Below are 5,225 nucleotides of genomic sequence, written 5' to 3'. Positions count from 1 at the left end.
AACCCCCAGTGTGGGGGCGACTGGGGGTCAATATTCTCAATGGAGGGTCACTGTGGGGTCATTATACTGTGAGGGCCCTTTACATAGTATAATGACCCCCAGTGTCCCCCATTTAGTATAATGATCCCCAATGACCCTCCATTCAGTATAATGGAGCCCCCTCCATACAGTATTCCCCCAGTGTGGGGGCTACTGGGGGGGTCATTATTCTGAATGGGGGCGACTGGGGGTTAATATTCTGAATGCAGCGCCACAGGTGGTCATTATACAGTGTGGGGGGGGGGATTGGGGGTTCATTATACTGTGTGAAGGGCCACTAGTAGTCATTATACTGTGTGAAGGGCCACTAGTAGTCATTATACTGTATAGGGGCCACTGGGGGTCATTATACCGTGTGGGAGCCACAGGGGGACATGTCAATGTAAAAAATGCCTCATGGGGGCCCACTGGGATTTATCGCCCAAGGGCCCACATGAACCTGGAGCCGGCCCTGCAGGGATCTCCCTCCGGCATGCCACAGTCCAGGTGTTAGTCCCCTTGAAACAACTTTTCCATCACTATTGTGGCCACAAAGAGTCCCTGTGGGTTTTCAAATTCTCCTTCCTATTGAAGTCTATTGCGGTTCGCCCGGTTCGCACGTTCGCGAACATTTGCGGAAATTCGCGTTCGCCAACGGAAAATTTTATGTTCGCGACATCACTACATACGTGTACAATAGAATTTGATTCGTTATTTGACGTTCCAAGAATGTAGATTCTATCCAAAGAAACTCTGCCAGATAAGGAGAAAGCTCAGACAGACATTATAATGTAATGATCTTTGGTATCACTTAAGATATCTCCAGAGTAATGCCATTAGGAAAAAAAAAAAAACATATATAATAATTAACAACTTCTATTCCACTGCCTTAGATGCAGATGTAATGGAAAAAATGGAGCTTAAAATGAGAATCACCCATGACCACTTGTAAGAGAATAGGGAGGACGACGTCTCAGGTCTTAACCAACGTTTCTGGTGATGGGTGGCTGATTAGTGAGCAGCCAGGCTGCCATTTTATTGCTGACATAAAAGAAAATTGGTGATGACATTGAACTCTGTCTGGAAGCTCACTAACAAGAGCTGAAGTTGCATCCAAAATCAAAAGTGAGGCTTGAATATACTATGCTAGGGTCCATGATACACTGGACTTCTAGGTACATTTCTTCAACTTGATCATGTGCAGAAACTGCTACTTGTCTTTCATAATGTCCCCCTGCAAAGTGCTCCACCTTCAGCCAAAACAAGGTATGACATTAATCCTGAAGCTAGCATGACGTTTAACATACCAGATTTCAGGGATACCCCTCCATAGTGTGGCATGCACTTGATGACAGGGTCACCCCCTTCCTAGCACTTAAAGCCAAAACAGCATTTAACATAGATTCCAGGGCAACCCATCATGGCATGACATGCACTTGATGCCAGGGTCACCCCTCTAGGCCTGAAAGCATACCCTTAGGCCAGCACAGCTTGTAATATCAGATGCTAGGGCTTCCCACTACGACATGAAATGCACTTGATGCCAGGGTCACCCCCTAGTCTAAAGGCATACCAGAAACAAGTACAAGATGTAACATATAAGATTCCAGGGCTACCCACCATGACGTGACATGCACTTTATGCCAGGCTCACCCGCTAGGACCCAAGGAACATCTGAAAGTAACATAGCCTGTAAAATACCAGATGCCAGGACCATACAACCCTCCAGACTCAACTGTCCAACAAAAGCAAGAATGCAGCTGCATATCCTGTCAGAATCCAGTGAAAGTGGGAGAACAGAGAACAATAGCTCATATAGCCCTAAAAGACTTAACCGTCCAACAGCTGATAAAAAGGAAGCAAAAATCTTGCAGGATCTAAAAGTTTAGGAGACACCAACAGATCCTACAATAGTAACAGAGGTATCAAAGGAGACCCCTGATACGATAATATCACTAGGAATTCCATGGCATAAAAAACAAATGATGCTAGAGAATTACTTAGGCTAAATGCACACGATCAGGATTGCGTGATGATTTTCCGCACGGAAAATCCGCACCGTCGGTTATGTATATTGTATTCTATGAGAATTTCAAATTCTCATGCACACGATGCAGATTTTTTCTATACTAAATGCAAGGTACACCCCTGTGGCGTGGATTATACTTAATGCCATGGACACCGCCACAGTGTGTAAGTAATTTTAGTCTGTACTTGTTGAATTGAACCAACCCATTACATGGTTAGTATTTGCTGCACGAAACTAAACTTACTATTACATGGGCTGTAATAGTGTAGGAAACAATATAACTAGTGTAGCCTGAACTAACTGACATTGCTTGATCTGTATTTATAGCAATCATCAACATAGCATCATCTGAACTTACTGCAAAAACAATCAAATTTGTGTAGCCTGAACATTTTATATTGTGTGGCCTATATTACTGCAGGAACAATACACATCGTATAACTTGAACCAATACGCAATGAATGCCTTTACTTACTGCAGGCAAAAATTACACATTACACACTACAGAAGCCATTTCAATTACATGGCTTGTACTTGCTTGTGCAGGAGACACAACCTGCACCTAACATAATATGGACAAAATAAAACATATTAGTGGTTATAATAGCACCGGCATTAATGATGTTAATTCTGAATTTAGTATATCTAGGTGGGCTGGTATATCTAGGTGGGCTAGTATATCTAGGTGGGCTGGTCCTAGGGTGGAGAATAGGGGACAGAATATCCCGTTCTGTGCTGCCTTATATTTATCCGATATGGTCAACAGCATAACAGAAAAAAAGTATTAACATAGCTGATTTACAATTTTTTCTCATTTAATCTCCTAAAATAAAATGAATAAAAAGTGACCAAAGAGTCTTACACACCCCAAAATGGTATCAATTTTGATTGTTGTGCAAAAAATTAACCCCCATACAGCTCCTTAGACATAAAGTTATGGGGGTCAAAATATGGCAATGAAAAGTAAAATGTCACAGTATTGTTCAGTGTGATACCGCATTGCCGTGTAGACTGTGTGTTGGTTGCTTGTGTTGCTGATTGCAGACTTCTGTCAGTGTATGTGAACAGTTCCCTGTGACTTCTATGATCCATGTGTTTGTTCATGGAAGAGTTAAAGGGGTTGTCGGGGTTCAGAGATGAACCCAGACATATCCCCATTTTCACCAAGGCAGCCCACCGATATGAACATCCGAGTATTTCATGCTCCGATGCGCAGGGCAAAGGCTCTTTTTTTTTTACATTGGCACACTGCTAGGCGTATTCTGTGACATCAGCGGCTCTGATTGGCGGGCTTTAGCGCTGCTCTAGCCGTTTCACCGGGCTCACTACTAGGCGGAAGCTTCCACCTAGCAGTCCCCATGAAGAACCAGGGACATCATCAGATCTCCAAGACATTTCTTTGCTTTGTGCGATTCAGCATAGGGCAAAAGAGAGCATCAGAGCATAAAAGGCTCTAATCCCACTCTGGACTCTACTAATCCTTCCAGACGCTCCACTGTTGGTTTATCATCATTTATTCAGTCCGAATGACTTATAGACGCTTGGCAGTCTCAACACATTCAAAAAATGGACTACACTTTCTCTTCACCATTTCATATGTCATATTCTCGCATAGACAGGTTTTTGGTTGACCACACAGAAATATTTTATTCTACCGCCTCAAATATCAGTATTTTTCAATTGTCTGACCACACACCAATAACAATCACCTTGGCTGAACAATTCCAATCCCATACTGTTCCTGTCTGGAGAAACAATGCATATTTATTTAACCATTCTCTATACCATCCTGAGATCATGCAGTCTTTGCAGGAATATTTCCATTTTTTTACATGAAATGGGATCAGTATCAGACCATTTTATTGTATGGCAGTGCTGCAACCGGGCCGCAGGGGCAGTATGTGAGTGCACGGTGGGACGATGGGGGTAGTAGTAATTTTTGGTACTCCCGGTTAGTAGAGCCTCCCTGGGCCGGCGTGCAATGATGAGGAAGACAGCACTAAATTCTCTGGGGCACTCACTATTGCAGGGAACACCAGCCAGATCGAACTTGAGATGTCCTTGATGGTATAGCTGTTTAAGGTGCTTTGGTGGCTGGGCCTTTGTGTTCATGATGCCAGCACCGTATGGTGCAAATGTTGAGGGTAGTAGAAAGGATGAGGAGTCAGTTGTAGTAGAAACAGTTGAACATTTACTTAAATCAAATGTCTCAGGACCGTTGGTACAGTTCATCATCAGTACTGTGCACTTATATGGCATAAAGGATGATTCAGAAATTTGTTTAGCTGTAATCCTTACAACCTTACTGTAATCCTTACAACAGGTCTGGCAATTGTCATTTGAGGAGTTTTCCTATTGGTGTTACTTTACAGGCAAGACAAAAGTTCTCTTCTTAGATAGTTCTACTTTAAGTCCAATCTCTAGCACTCAGGTACTGACTATAATGGTTTCCTTACTTTATATTGAGCAAACCAATAAGGGCGTTCTCCCTTATGTCAGGCAAACTCTCTGCTACATTATTCATGATGCTCTCCTGAAATATTCAGGTTCACTATGTCCCAGAAGACGTTTAGTAAAAAAGGATAATTCTGCACACTAATCATCCAGTTGTGTCCAGGTACCTTTAAAGGGAATCTGTCACCTGTTTTAAGCATATTAAATTGTTACTACTGCCATGTACAATAAAATACCTTATTTCTTGCTGTAGTCTTCATTTTTTGTTTCATGGTTTCACTAGCGATAAAATCCACTTTTTATGTTATGCAAATGAGTGTCCAAGGTGCCCAGAGGGGCATTATTAACCTCCTGGTTACTGGTGCTTGTGAAGTCCCTTGGCTAGACTCAGCTCTAATCTTCTCTAGACTTGCTTTATATTCGTATATAGACTCACTTGTCTGTGCTGGGCTGCTGTGAATACTTGGTCTGTCCTCTCCAGGCTTGATCAGGGCCCAGAGGAAAGTAAGGCAGCTACATCTTGAACTGAGCTCTGCTCCTTTATAGACTTGCTTCTCCTCTCTGCTTCCTACATTACTCACTTCCTCTATACTCTCCTACTACTTCCACCACACTGAGTCAGCAAACCCCAAGCTATATATATAGTATGTGAAGTCAGCGCCACCTAGGGGTGAATAGATGCAATGACAATACCAGCCTAAACTTAGGAAATACAATAACTTAA

The sequence above is a fragment of the Bufo gargarizans genome, chromosome 4, assembly GCF_014858855.1.
Source record: "Bufo gargarizans isolate SCDJY-AF-19 chromosome 4, ASM1485885v1, whole genome shotgun sequence".
Classification (NCBI taxonomy): Eukaryota; Metazoa; Chordata; class Amphibia; order Anura; family Bufonidae; genus Bufo; species Bufo gargarizans.
The sequence above is the reverse complement of the archived record's forward strand: the minus strand, read 5'-3'. Positions refer to the sequence as shown.